Below are 15,964 nucleotides of genomic sequence, written 5' to 3'. Positions count from 1 at the left end.
GAGAATTGATGGGAAGGTCTGAAAAGCTTTTATAGTTTTACTGCACTTGAGAGGATCTCTGTCAGGGCCCTGAGGGCACCAGTAAATAGGCCTTAATGACCCTGACCAGCCTCACCTGGGGTCTGCACCCACACAGGCTCTATTTAAGCTCAGGCATGAAAGGATTTTCTTCTCTGACCCCTCTTCTTTTTTTTGGAGGGGGGGGGGGGGGGTGGTTGTGTGGAAATCATCCTTGACAGAACTTTGCTGGAGAAATGCTGGACTACTGTTACCCTTGATCTGAACTTCAACAACACACAGGTTGATTCCTTGGCTTGACCTGAGACCTGCCTGGTGATCACTGATCCTAACCCTGGCCTGTGGGCTGACTTCCTGGCTTGATCTTACACCTGCCTCAGGGTTCTTGGTTGGACCTGGCCATTGTCTTTAGATTTGTAACTGCTACCTTTTTTGTGTGCTCTGGGGTGGGCTTAAACTACAGTGCAAATGTCACAGCCTCAAAAAGAAGAAGGAAAGGAGATGCTGCTGGAGGCTTTTGTAAGCTGTGAAGTGGGGGAAGCTATTTTTGAGTCTGATGCTTGCAAGAGGGGCTATGTTAATCGTTGATGCTGCACTTGCTCTTGCTGAGAGCAGTAATAGTAGGAATTGTCATCAGAGCAGTAGTGCCTTGTTCAAGCAGGTAGATGGGCAAGGAAGGACAAGCAGTGGGTAGTAGATCAAGGAGTGGTTGATGATCTTCCTGGAAGAGATGGGCTAACAGAATGAGGAGCAATTTGTCGAGGAGAAACGGCTCACACCACCAAATGAGAGGCGTATTGGATCACGTCTTGATGCTGTGATGTTTGACATTCCCAAACTGCAGAGTGGTGTCTGTGGTTGGGGTTGGGAAAGGAAATGGCTCCCAGCAGCTCTCTCTCCAGAAGAGAGCACTCTGGTACTTAGAGATGTACTTAAAGTTGGTGTTGTGCACCAGCCTGCTTGTTTTTCTTTTTTTTTTTTTTGGGGGGGGGGGGGGGGCGGGAACAGGAAGAGAGGATGTTACCTTGTGGCTGGATGAGACTTCAGAGCATCCTGAATTTACTATTGTCTTAAAAAAGAGGAGAAGGGATGAAAACCTGAGTCATGGATCTGTCAGGTGTTTTCACTGCTGCAGTTTGATCCTACTCCCTTCCCACACCTATTTCCATGTTCCAGCCAGCTCTGCTGAGTATTGTTGACTAACTGTTACATGGGTGACTCAGGAGAATTCATACTGGTTTAGTATTTCTCTATGTAATTATAGGATAACAACACTTATTAATGTTGCTGCAATGCAAAGATATATTCATTCTCCATATGTTCTGTCAGAACACGTTATTGCTACAAATTATGTTTCTATACAAAGTCATACAAATGTAGATGTTTTCTCCTGCCACTGCTGTTCATTTTTACCTTCCAAGTAACTGTTTATGCTTTATAAGATGAAGTGAATCCATCTGTGTTTTGCAAGTAACAGGATCATGTGTCTGGTAGAGGTCAGCTGTAGACATTATGCAAAACCATGGGAGTTGAGGAAAGCGGTTACAACAGCAGCCACTGCACTATCTTAATGGTGACAGACATCAAATTTGATGTTTAGCCAAATGCTTGTTCTAGACATTTTTGGAAGGAAGTGCCAATGACTGTCAGAGACATCCTCAGGAAGGCAGAAATCTCCATCCAGCCAAGTGCTGGGGATTCTTGGTTATTTGTGGTAAATACATGAATAAAGGGAGTGTTAAAGGAGGTGACCTCAGTGCTGTGCCAAAATGAGCAAAAGGTTGAGGTGAAACCACTGTATTTGATGAGACTTCTGCTTTGTTGTGGGATTCTGTTTGGGACCTTACAGAGCTACAGGTGAAATCTTTCTTTCTACCTCCTGAATTTCCTTCCTCATTTTCTCCACTAAGTTGAATCATGCCTATTGCTAGTTGCTTATTCATGATCAGCATTGCATTTCACTTGGCTTCTGTTCTAGGGGGCTTAGTGAGGCCTGTCCCCAAACTTTAAGCTCTTTCTTTCAGCTTTTTGTGAACAGGTGGATTAAATGCATTTTGGCCCACTGTTCCTTTATGCAGTAAGAAGCAACTCTCATAGCTTCAACAGAGAGCTGTGTCCCACCAGACCATTCTAAAAATCTTATCTACAGCCTAATCATCTTCACAGAGCACCCAGGAACTGGAAAATGCTTGAGGTAAAAATTAGAATCTGGGTTCTGTGAGGTAACTATCGCTTGTCAAAATGCAATGTATTATAATTGCCCTCAGATGAATTTGTATGTATTCTGTAGACTGTCACATTGCCAGGGAGGTTCTGGCAGCGCTGGTAGTCACAAAACTCCTCTGTATGGGTACAGACATGGAAAAGATCTGCCAGTGATAATCTGATGTAGTTGATTCAATCACAGCTCTACTGAATTGCTATTCAAATCTTACGATCCCCCAAGAATACTTTCCTTGTGTTTTAGTATTGTCATTCTGTGGGATGCAGGCAGTCCACCTGTTCAAAAAACAAAAAACATCTGAATTTCAGCCTTTGCCTTGTTCAGCACTCTAATTTTGTGAAGCTGAGAATCTTTCAGAGCAAATAAATCAATGCTCTAGTAAAAGTGAATTAATACAAGTCAGACTAGTTAATTAAATGGTGTTTGTCAGGTGGATGTGTCTGTTTAGGTGTCTCTGTGCTTATATAGAAATTTCCAGACTGTCCTCATATGGTAATAAGGAACTGTTAGTCTGAAGAGGAAAAAGCATTTCTTGAAATGTGTTCTTTTAATAAAAAATGAACTGCATATATTACATGTTAATCACACAAAATAGATGTAGCAATTCATTTTGAATGCATCTCTTGTGAAATCCACTAGACAAGTCTATTTCCAATTATTTAATGAATGAAAAAATTAATTATCAATATGAATTGGTTATAACCATGATTCGTGACCTGGAAAAGGGTATTTCATGGTTATTTATGAAAGTCATGGTCTTCATTGGTGTTTGCTGGTGCACTGTGGATCAGACTGTCAGCCTACTGAATACAGGCTGCAGTTTAACAAAACTTCATAATATGTATATTGGCAGTATATGCATAATGGTATACCTATTCACTATGGCCCCTGCTAAATCCAAGGCCCCAGTTTCTATAACTTTGTTTGGCATACTGCAAGAGTGTTACTGTTCCTCATAGTTAAATTCCTATTTTATTGTACAATAATATTTTTGCTTTTGCATCATTACAACTTCATATAGTGTTATGGCTACCCCCTTTTTAAATGTTGTCATTTTACATGACAAATATGTGCCCTTACAATTTACCTGCAATTATTTTATTTCTTTGTGATTATAATTATTCCAGTCTAGCTCTAATTTCATGCTCATCATTTTGCTATTTTTGAAAGCTAATAGCATGATCACTACCCTGTTGTAAATAGGAAAAGACATACTAGATGTCCTAAGGAGTTTATAATTGAAAACAGATTGACAGCCATAGTTAATGCATTGCATTCCAAAATAATCCTTCTTGGGTTTGTTTTTTCTACTGTTTTCCACATGTTTGACGATGATTTCAGTTTAGAGCAGTGGCTCTGATTCATAACTACTCACCAAATATCTTCTGCAGCTTACAGTTCTTTTTATTGGCTGCTTACATTGAATGTAAATTCCAGTTAAAAATACTATTCTCTTGCAGGAATGAAAGAGAAGTGGTACTTGGGTCACACAACAATTTCCATTCCTTCCTTGGATATCCAGGGACATGATCATACCCAGACTGACTTTGATGTAGTGAGGAGAAAAGCAGTCTGGTCCCCATCAGCCTCTTCACCTTTGATATGGTGGTCTCTGTTGATCTGATATGGTGGTTGCTGGCAGGAGATCACCTTGCTCATCTATAATAAATCATGTTTTTTTCAACAAAGTGATCGGGTTCAACCCATGGCTGGAAAATATCTGTATCTGATGTAATTAAAATAGTGGATGAGTCTAGTCAAGGGAGGAGGAAGAATGAAGTACCTGCAGTTGGACAAGTTTTGTAATAATAAACTACACCACTAAGTCCCAGTAATATTATTAAAATTCATAGATTTAAAGGTAACTGTGGAGCTGCTCCTAAATCCTTGAATAGGAGACCGAGAAAAGGAGAAATAGTCAATAACAAGTGACTACTGTAATTCATATAATTGTAATGGTGGCTTCCAGAAAGCAATCTGAAGTCCAAGTCTATCCCAATTGTCCAGTTGTTATGTCCAATTGTAGTCCAAGTCTATCCCAATTGTGATTGTATTCATTGCTTTTCTGGGTTTGTTTTTAGTTAATCCAAATACATTTTTTTAAAACTAATTTATTTTTTATTTTTTAATTTTAAAACTAATTTTTTAAAACTAACTTTTAGTTAATCCAAAGAAAATCAGCTCAGATGAAAATGAATTGAGTGGTGAGAGTTTGGAGGAGCCCTGTAAGAAGTAATGTAGGTAATCCTAAAATATATCATATATCACATCTGTAAGTGTTTGTAAGAGGCATGTCAGAAAAGGCTGCCTTAGAGCCTCTAAACAAAGAAAGCAGAAATCTGGCACATGTAAAGAACTGGAAAATGTAGCAGAGACTTGGAATTTTCATTTACCATATGTGCATGCCTAGAAGAGAAGTACAGCAAAGCGTTTCTGCCCTATTAGCCATGGTTTTTAGGAGCAATTCCTTTCTTGGAATCTTTTCTATTTAATTATGTTTTCAGCTTTGTACATTGTTTAATAAAAACTTTGAGGACATTTGCCCCCACTGATTACTTGTCTCTTCTCTTAACAGAAACAAATTCAGGTAACTACAGAGCAAATAAGGATTAGGTCACTTAAATATTTGACTTTCCACTCTGACTATAGATGGTTTCAGGTCTTGTGGCCACAAAAATAGCTTAAGGTTTGCAGCAAGAGAGTAGATCAAAAAAGGCCTCACTTCTAGGAAGCTCACAGCTACTGCTTAAGTAATATACAGCCACTTCTCCTGTGTAATTTTAGTTGGTTTGTGTAATGTATTCTATCCTCAGACTGGCAAAAGGGGGTGGAAATCTAGCAAAACTATCCTGTATGCTCAATGCAATGCTTTGAGGCAAAAAAGAAATAAAGATTAGTCATGTTATGAATCCCAGACACGAGTCTGCCTTTAACCTGTGTCCAAAATCCACTGTTGAGCTAAAGGTACTGCTTCTGGGTAATGTTAGGCTCTCATTTGCCCCCAGAATATCTCCGAGGCTGTCCTCCCTGTACTGTTCTGCTAGGAAAGACTCAAAGCCTGCCCTGGTAACCCCTTCCCTCCCTGGTTTTCCCATTCATTTTTTTGAACTTGTTTTTTTTCCCTGATATTTTTTCCCCTCACCATTATTATTTTATTTTTGTGTGTTTGTGGTGCATACATAGATTTTGTTTCCCCTGCTGTGGGCCTAATTAAATCTAATTGCTTTGCCTGTGTAGCCTTCTATAAAGCTTTGTCTGTATCATCCCATTTGGGTTAAACCAAATGATAACTAGGTATGCACATGTCTTGCTGAAAGCATGTTAAATGAGATAGAGCCTAGGATATATAAAGCAAGCCTGTCTGTAGCACATCCAGATCAATAGTGCATAATTAGAAATAAAATAGAATGCCATAGCTTCTCTGTTAAACCTCTCCTCTGCTTTGAATCGTAAATACAAGCAAATATTTGACAATTTTGATTTTTATTTTTTTTTTAATTCACATGTGGGGACTTCTATAGGTTGCTGAAGGAAGAGGGGTACTGCATGATCAAGTGGGAGAGTTTGAGGTGAGAATTAAGGGACTGCAAGCACTGTGGAAGGATCAGAGCTCAGTTAATGTTGCAGGACTCAGCAAGCTCCACGAGAGCTGAGCCCCTTGATGAATCATTTTACTCTCCAGCTGGTGAAAGGCTTATGCTCAAGTCAAGTGTTCACCAACCATTTGGGGCCATGCTGAACTTAGAAACTCATTGAACAGCAACAGTGGTATTAATATTTATTTCTAATAACTTTTCACTATGTTTTAACATAAAAAGTGCACAGCTTAAACTAGTATTGATGTTCTTGGTTGAATGCTTTGCAGAGATGAGATGTGAAGTTTGTACTAGGTATTCGTATCATGAGAACCCCAATGATCATGCTGTCAGGAGCAAGGGGTGGTGTGTGCAAAAGATATGTGTTCAGATTTTTCCTATATGCACCTGCAGAGGCAAGGAGTGGAATTTCAATGGGTATAAACTGGGTTTGGGTTGATGGAAACCGCAACAATCAGGTTTGCAGGGGCAAGGGGAAGAATTTGGGATATGTAGTAAATTCAGGCAGTTGGATATGTTAATTCCTATAGTCTGGTCCCCGGGGGTGAGCAGTGGAGTTTATAAAGAAAATACAATACCACAATCTTAACAGAGTTTAAAATTAATTTATAGTAGCAGGGACACCTCCAGGCAGACAGAGGACCCCAGGACAGAGGAAAGGGGTGCCCATGAAGTGACCATGGATGACCCATGCTGGAGCAGAGGAAGATGATTAAAGGAGATGAGTGTGGCAGGAAGGAAGTGTTAAGCATGCAACTCCAACCTCCAGAGCTGTCCAACACCTCAGCAGAGGAACTGGGAGGGACAGAGTATGACGTGATGTGAGAATTAGGGAAGCTGGTACAAGGAACAGGAGAGAGGTGTTTGGTTTAAGTTGAGCTTAGAGGTGGCAGGATTCTTTAGTAAAGTATTTGCACATTAATTATGCAAATTACTGAACAGAAGTTGATGTTGATTGGCAACAAACTGAATAAAATAAAAATTCCCTGCATTGAGACACTTTTCCTGTGATTTTGCTGAAAGACCAGGAATATGCAGGTAAAACAAAAGAATAATCAAGGCTCACAAGCAACTGAGTAGGAGGACCCTGGCTATCCAGGGGACCTGGTGTCCAAACTGAAGAACACATGAGTTAGCAGGGAACTTGAGCCAAGGATATTTACTGGGTTAATTACTTTGTCTAGACTATATATTCCGTGGCCAAATAGTCAAGATCTGTGACATTCATGTAACACTTCTGTATACATGACTAGATGCACATATTTGCAGACACCTAATACAATCAACTTTTTGGATCAATGTAGGCCAGACAAGTAACATCTTTATCATTTGTTTGGAGATGGAGTGTTTAGGTCATTGTGGAGTGGGGTATGGCAGGTGACGTCAGTGCAGTATTTCCTCCATTGGTCGCTATTTCAATGGTGTTATATGTTTGAGGTAATACCTCAAAAGATAGGTGACTTTCATCTGGCTCTGACTTTTCAAACTTCAAATCAATGCATTTTGTAGTACTCTGCTGGTAGTTTAATTTTCCACCTAATATCCAAGTCTTTTCTGTATGGAGCTTCTTAAGAGCTCATTATCAATTCTTCTTACGTGTTTATCTTATGTGATGGAATGAAAGCAGACTTTCCAATCCTCAAGTCATCCATCCCATCCTTATACATTTTAAAACTTTTAAAGTATGAGTACTAGCAGGTAATCTGCTTACCTTGTGACTAGGAAAGGGAAAGATCTTTGAACCTTTTCATTTTTGCTGTTGAATGTCTTTTATATGGTTTATCTACATAGATAATATCAGACTTGGGCTAGAAATCTCCATGGTTCTTAGCTTTACTTGTCTTTGTGATATAATGCAGATAAGTTTTTTAAGAACATCTTTAAAATTGGGTAAGCTCTTCCTCCAAAAACTGAGATGTCTGTTTTCTCTGTTTATTATCTAGAAAGATCCTGTTTCTTCACAGAACTTCAGTTGAATATATTTGAGAATGGCTAATCAAATCAACTGCTGCTGGCGTTAAACCTCAGCACCTTTAATCGTTCATTTTCCCTACCAGGAGAAGTAGCCTCCATTATTCATTGACTACGTAGGCAGCATAAGCTTTTTTTGTATTCTGAATAATGCTCAAGCTAAGTGCCTGAAGGAGCTGATGTGGCTTTTTGCCCTCTGGATACATCTGCGTGGCATGGTGCAATGCTGTGTAAAGGTATTATTTCCACTGAAGTCAGTTCTTCTGTATTTACAGACTGAAGCGCTGTTTCCTCAGCTTTTGATGTTAAAACATATAGATAATGTCACTGTGGCTTAGGCTGAAATGAGGTTAATATTTTAGACATCCATAACATAGCTAAACTTCATGCTTCTGAGTTCTTCTATGTCTATATATTTCTCTTTGTTGGCATGACCTGTAGCATATGCAGTGAAATGATTTCAGAGAGTGAAAATAATGTAGAAATATGTCAAACACATTTCTATCACCAAGGTTTAACATCTGAGGTGTGTAGTTGGGGGGAAGAAGGTATTGTGATTTAAGGCCTATCACATTGAATGTGAATTGTTGGGTGAGAGAAGAAAGGAACTGAGAATGCAGAGTTAAAATTGGCTTTTCTGAAGCTGCTCTTGTGAGCTGGAATGCGTATCAGCAATCTGATGCCTGGAGCACAGAACTGCAATGATTTCTTCCTCTTGAAGAAGAGGAACTTCAGCAAAATTGTCTCACAAATGTCACAAGCTGCATTTACTATTCTGGTATATTGTCATGAATGTGTCTTAGATGCAAAAATTATATTTGATCTCTCTGCTTTCTCTGCAGATTCACAGTAGTGGGAGTAGGATCAGGCTTTCATTAGATATTTTGTTCTGCACTCTGTCTGTACCTCCCTCTCTTGCACTCTTTAATCTTTCTGAGCAATTTTCTCTCTTCCTGCAGGGATGATTGAAATGATCCTTTGAAGCAACCAGCTTTGACATTTTGGGGAAAAAAAACAACACGAATGTTCTAATTAAGCTAAATATCAGTTAAAGCTCAAGAATAAATGTAAGATTCTGATCAGTTCTTTCATGTAAGCTTGAAAATTGCATTATGTTAGCAGAGGGACTCATTAGGTGCTTACAGAAAGTCCAGATTATGAAGCCAAGAGACCCATGAGTGATATCCAAGACTATGTAGTAAAAGGAAATATTCAGCACCCTTCACGTAACGTGTAGTGACCTACTGCCCAAATGGTTCAGGGAAAAAGAAAACAATCTTAATTACACTGGGACTATTAAATACTGATGCAGAACTGAAAAAGGGTTCAGAAAGGTGTGTATATATTCAATGTGGGTTTTTACTGAGAACTGAGCCCTCTGGTTTTCAGTCTTGCACATGTGTGTTTAATTATACTTGTGCAATACCGTATCAAAGATGCAGGACTTTTTTTTTAGATGATCTTTTCAAGGCCATGGTCCTTTGTTTATTCTTCCATGGTGTGATCCATGTCTTAGGTGTATGGTTGGCTGAGGAAGTTCTGAAAGTATGAGCTTCACCTTGTATTCCCCTTGCAGTCACCTTTTATATTTATATATTGAAATGACAAAGTTGAATTTGAATGGCAAGAGCTGTGGCCAGCATTTCTGCAGACAGTGCCCACAATTTGTTTTAGCTAGATGGGATAGAAATAATTTCTGTTTTGAAAATGATGGTATAGTGAGGAGACACTGAGTTTAACCTCCGACAGGCTCTTTAGAGAAAACTAGCTCCCTCTTTCAAACATGGGGCTAGAGGGGATGTCATGATCCAGTGAGTTCAGTCGCTTCAAACAGCCAGTTTGAAGAATCCACTTCATAACAGTAGTGAGATACAGCTTAGAAATGAATAATTGTGGCATGCCCACACACTGCCTTTTGAAAGGCTGTTTAAGTAGAATGATACGAATTGTTCACATTGTTTTAATCACTTTCCTTTTTTGCTGAGCGAGGAATAATTTTCTGCAGAGAAGTTGTGCACTGCTGATTTATTTTTTTTTGAGACTTTCATAATTCATTTGGTGTTGTTGGGCAGAAATGCTGGAAGAGCGTGATGGGTGGAACTTAGGAAAGTCCTCAGCCTCCCTGAGTCTTGGGTGTGCCCAGTTTCTGGTGTAGATGGCTTTCATTTAGTCATAGGGTTTTTTCACTCCAGGCCTGTGGACAATTGCATGCATCCTTAAATTTACTACCATAAGCTCTTCTGTTGGAAAGCAATGCAACCACAGGAGACAAAATGGAAGAAACAGGCATAAGCAGAGGCAAGAGGAGGGTCACAACACTTTGTCAGGACTGTGAGTTTGTTGCCTGCGTTAATAATGTGTTAGTGCAGGAGAAGTAATTTTTGAGAACTGATTCCATGTGGAGGCATTACTGTGGTGCTTAGGGACATGCTTTAGGGGGTGATATTGGTGGTAGGGGGATGGTTGGACCTGATGATCCTGGAGGTCTTTTTTTCCAATTTTAATGATTCTATGATACACCGCAGCAGCCATTTGTCACCAATCCATGCCCTATGTCTTGACACCCTTAGTCTGGTGGTTTCATATGATCTTCAGGCCTTCGTTGACCTTGCCTAGCCTACAGCACAGCTCTAATGCCGTCTCCACGTGGGTTGCAGAAGGAGCCTGTTCAATTAGCTTAAGTGAACACAGATATTATGGGACCTTATGCAATTATGGGATATTATGCAACTTGTGCATGCTGACAAGCAAACAAAGGTACTCATCTTCATATTCCTGCAAGCCAGGTCTGAAAGCCCTGGTTTAAGGACTCCATGCAGAAGTCTCACTGCAGGGGTTGAGCAAGAACATCTTCACTTGAGCAACACAGACTCTGGATGAGCAGGGTTAAGTGGTGGACAGGGGTGTTTTCTGGGGGCGACAAAGGATAAGAAAGCAGACAGGAGAATTCCTGACAGCTCTGTTCAGTCTTGTTTTCAGTGTAACACAGCAGAGTTCATGGAAGAGCTTGTACTCCCTTTGCAGTTACATGGTGGTGCTCTAGAGATCCTCATACTGTAGTTAAATCTTGGGAAAGATGTGGCTTTTAGCTGGGACTTATTTCACAGAATCACAGAATTGTCTAGGTTGGAAGAGACCTCCAAGATCACCTAGTCCAACCTCTGACCTAACACTAACAAGTCCTCCACTAAACCATATTACTAAGGGCTACATCTAAATGTCTTTTAAAGACCTCCAGGGATGGCGACTCAACCACTTCCCTGGGCAGTCAATTCCAATGCCTAACAACCCTTTCAGTAAAGAAGTTCTTCCTAACATCCAACCTAAACCTCCCCTGGCACAACTTTAGCCCATTCCCCCTCGTCCTGTCACCAGGCACGTGGGAGAATAGACCAATCCCCACCTCGCTACAGCCTCCTTTAAGGTACGTATAGAGCGCGATAAGGTCGCCCCTGAGCCTCCTCTTCTCCAGGCTAAACAACCCCAGCTCCCTCAGCCGCTCCTCATAAGACTTGTTCTCCAGACTCCTCACCAGCTTTGTTGCCCTTCTCTGGACTCTCTCGAGCACCTCCATGTCCTTCTTGTAGCGAGGGGCCCAGAACTGAACACAGTACTCGAGGTGCGGCCTCACCAGAGCCAAGTACAGGGGGACAATCACCTCCTTAGACCTGCTGGCCACACTGCTTCTTATGCAAGCCAGGATGCTGTTGGCCTTCTTGGCCACCTGAGCACACTGCTGGCTCATATTCAGCTGCCTATCAACCAGTACTCCCAGGTCCTTCTCTGCCAGGCAGCTTTCCAACCACTCATCTCCCAGCCTGTAGCGCTGCTTGGGGTTGTTGTGCCCCAGGTGCAGGACCTGGCACTTGGCCTTGTTGAACTTCATACAGTTGACCTCAGCCCATCGGTGCAGCCTATCCAGATCCTCCTGCAGAGCCTTCCTTCCCTCGAGCAGATCGACACACACACCTAACTTGGTGTCATCTGCAAACTTACTGAGGGTGCACTCGATCCCCTCATCCAGGTCACCGATAAAGGTATTAAAGAGGACTGGCCCCAGGAAGCTTTCCTTGTGCCCAAGTACAGAATAGATTAAAAAATGAAACCATTGGGCAAAAATAGACTTGGTAGTACTGAAATCTTGAACTGTTGGCAGAACAAGGAAAGCCTGTGTCATCAGACTTTTGTTGACAGCTTTTTGGCATGCATAACACACTTTCACACATTTGTGACCTTGGGGGGCTGGGTGGGAGATAGTGATGAGGATTGTGCTGGTATTTGATTCTGCAGCCTTCTCTAATGCACAGCATGATAGGGAAAAACTCATTGTAAGAGTAACTCTTTTATTTAAAAGTAAAGGAACATATCTTTTGCTTTTACATCACTGGCAGAATATATGGCAATACCATTTTAAAGTTGACTCCTTTGATAGCTTCAATCAAATCTGACAAGGAGTCTGTTCAAAACAGATACTTGTTGGGGTTTCTTGGCTAAAGCATCCTCTCAATCTTTTGACAAATTCAGTGTCTCAACACTGTGAATCACACCCACCACCCCCAAAATACTGACAGAGCAAGTGGCTTTCTTTAGAAATGTCCTCTTTCCAAGTTTTGCATACTGAAAGTTCCTGTTCAGTTTCATTCAAATCTAGCTTGTGGGCGGATCTAATGACATATTCTCTCTTTATATTCATCTACAGCATATTGGCTATTCCTGCCCTGAAGACCTGGGAGCTGATTCCTCACCACACGCACCCTCTAGTCTGCCTGTGTGTACCAATGAGGCTGGAAAGTAAGTCCTTCAGTGCCAGTCCTGGGAGCAGGAACTTGCGCAAGAGTACTTGCATCACTACAATGAGCAAAAGCTTGTTGAGAAGCAATGAGCATGCTTCAGGCCAGACCCCTGGGCTGACATAATTTCCTCGAGAGCTGAGAGGACTCTGCAGATAGCTGCAACCACAAAAGAAATTAAGAAATATATTAAGAATGTAGACTAAGAGCCATGGCCAGCCTTTCTCTCAGCCTTTCATAGAATCATAGAATATTCCGAGTTGGAAGGGACCCATAAGGATCATCTAGTCCAACTCATGGCACCACACAGGTCTACCCAAAATTTTAGACCATGTGACTAAGTGCACAGTCCAAATGCTTCTTAAATTCAGACAGGCTTGGTGCAGTGACTACTTCCCTGGGGAGCCTGTTCCAGTGTGCGACCACCCTCTCAGTGAAGAACCTCTTCCTGATGACTAGCCTAAACTTCCCCTGCCTCAGCTTGACACCATTCCTGTGGGTCCTATCACTGGTGACTAAGGAGAATAGATCGGCGCCTGCCCCTCCACTCCCTCTTGTGAGGAAGCTATAGACCACAATGAGCTCTCCCCTCAGCCTCCTCCAGGGTGAACAGGCCCAGTGACCTCAGCTGCTCCTCATGTGTCTTCCCCTCTAGTCCCTTCACCATCTTCATAGCCCTCCTCTGGACACTCTCCAACAGTTTTGTACTGTGGTGCCCAGAACTGCATGCAGTACTCAAGGTGAGGCCATACCAGTGCAGAGTAGAGCAGGACAATCCCTTCCCTCAACCGACTAGCAATGCTGTGCTTGATGCATCCCAGGATACGGTTGGCCCTCCTGGCTGCCAGGGCACACTGCTGGCTCATATTCAACTTGCTGTCAACCACAACCCCCAGATCCCTCTCTGCAGGGCTGCTCTCCAGCATCTGGTCACCCAGTCTGTACATATAGCCAGGGTTGCCCCATCCCGGGTGCAGGACCTGGCACTTGCTCTTGTTAAACTTCATGCGGTTGGTGATTGCCCAGCTCTCCAATCTGTCCAGATCTCTCTGCAAGGCCTTTCCACCCTAGAGAGTCCACAACTCCTCCAAGTTTAGTGTCATTGGCAGATTTGCTCAAGACACTTCTAGTCCTACATCCAAATCATTTATAAAAACATTGAAGAGGACTGGCCCTAAAATGGAGCCTTGAGGGACCCCACTAGTGACCATCTGCCAGCCAGATGTGGCCCCATTTACCACAACCCTTTGAGCCCTGCCCGTCAGCCAATTGCTCACCCATCGCACAATGTTTTTATTTAGCTGTATGCTGGACATTTTGTCCAGTAGGATCCTATGGGAAACTGTGTCAAAAGCTTTGCTGAAGTCCGAAAAGATCACATCAGCTGGTTTCCCTTGACCGACTAGATCTTATCATAAAAGGAAATCAAATTTGTTAAACAGGACCTACCCCTCATGAACCCATGTTGGCTGGGACCAATGACTGCATTGTCCCCCAGGTGTACTTCAATAACTTCAAGGATCATCTTCTCCATAATTTTACCAGGCACTGACGTGAGACTGACAGGCCTGTAATTGCTAGGGTCTTCTTTCTTACCCTTCTTGAAAATTGGCACAACATTTGCCAGCTTCCGGTCCAATGGGACCTCTCCAGATTCCCAAGACCATTGAAAAATAATTGAGAGAGGTCCCGCGATGACGCCAGCCAGCTCTTTAAGCACCCTGGGATGAACCCCATCCAGACCCATGGATCCAGGTGGAGCAGCAAATCCAGCACAAATTCAGGGTCAGTAGGGAGTTTGTCATTCCCACTGTCATGGTCCTCCAGCTCAGGGCACCCTGGGTCCTGATGCCCATCATCAATGTTGAAGACAGAGGCGAAGAAGGCATTAAACGTCTCTGCTTTGCCTATGTCATTGTCTGTGAGGTGACCTTCTCCATCAAGTAGCAGACCTATGTTTTCTTTGGTCCTCCTTTTTCTTCTTTCTTTTTTTGCAGACTTTTTTTTTTTTCTGCATTTGAACACCTTGGTCCTCTTTGAGGAGCTCCCTATGAAGGAAAAGGTCTTGACAGATTCATAATCAAAGCTTTGGCCAACCTGGGATCCTATCACACAATCTGATGGCTTTCTTAAAATGAGTTAGCAAATTGACCTGGATTGAGTCATCATAGTTTAAAAAAAAAAAAAAAAGACACTTTCTTTTGTTACTAGACTTTTCAAAAAGTTCTGAGAATAAATCATCAGATCATCATGAAGTGTCTTTTTACTCTGTGCCTGTTCTTTGCAAATATTCTGAGGTGCATAGTGGCATGGAGGCAGTTGGGCTGCCTCTGACTAGGTAGATTGTCTTCTACTCCACAGAGCAGCGGGCACATCAGTTGTCTTATAAAATCATAGAATGGCTTGGGTTGGAAGGGACCTTAAAGATCATCAGGTTCCAACACCTCTGCCATGGGCAGGGATGCCACCCACTAGATCAGGTTGCCTGTGGCCTTGTCCAACCTGTTCTTGAACACCTCCAGGGATGGGGCATCCACAGCTTCTCTGGGCAACCTGTTCCAGTGCCTTGCCACCAAGTGAAGAATTCCCTCCTAGCCTCTAATCTAAATCTCTCCTCTTTTAGTTTTTACATCCCCCCTTGTCCTGTCATTGTCTGCCTGAGCAAAATTATGCTCTCCATCCCTTTTCTAAGCCCCCTTTAAGTATTGAAGAGCTGCAATGAGGTCACCCCAGAACCTTCTCTTCAGGCTGAACAGCCCAAGCTCTCTCAGCCTTCCTTTGTAGAAGAGGTGCTCCAGCCCTCTGATCATCCTTGTGGCCCTGCTCTGGACCTGCTCCAACAGCCCCACGTCTTTCCAGTGCAGGGGGCCCCAGAGCTGGCTGTGGCACTCCAAGTGGGGCCTCACAAGGCAGAGCAGAGGGGGACAATCCCCTCCCTTGACCTGCTGCTGGCCATGCCTCTGTTGATGCAGCCCAGGATGCAGTTGGCCTTCTGGGCTGCAAGCGCTCACTGCTGGCTCATGCCGAGCTTTTGGTCCACCAGAACCCTCAAGTCATCTCCGCAGGGCTGCTCTCAATGAGTTTTTCTCCCAGTCTGTGCTCATGTCTGGGATTGCTCCGACCCAGGTGCAGCACCTTGCTCCTTAGGCTCATGTGGATCCACTTCTCAAGCTCTTGTTCACAGCATTGTACATTTGTAATATTGAATATGTGCTGCTCCAAAAAGCATCTCCAAATTTTGCAACACTCTGAGGATAGTTTATGCTTTCGTGTGCCCTAGGTAGAAGGGGACGCTTGGATTAGTGGTCAGATGAACAGTGTGTGATAGAAAAAATAATACCTCCCTGTATGTCTCTTTTTGCCTG

The sequence above is a fragment of the Anser anser genome, assembly GCF_964211835.1.
Source record: "Anser anser genome assembly, chromosome: 1".
In the NCBI taxonomy this organism is placed as follows: Eukaryota; Metazoa; Chordata; class Aves; order Anseriformes; family Anatidae; genus Anser; species Anser anser.
The sequence above is the reverse complement of the archived record's forward strand: the minus strand, read 5'-3'. Positions refer to the sequence as shown.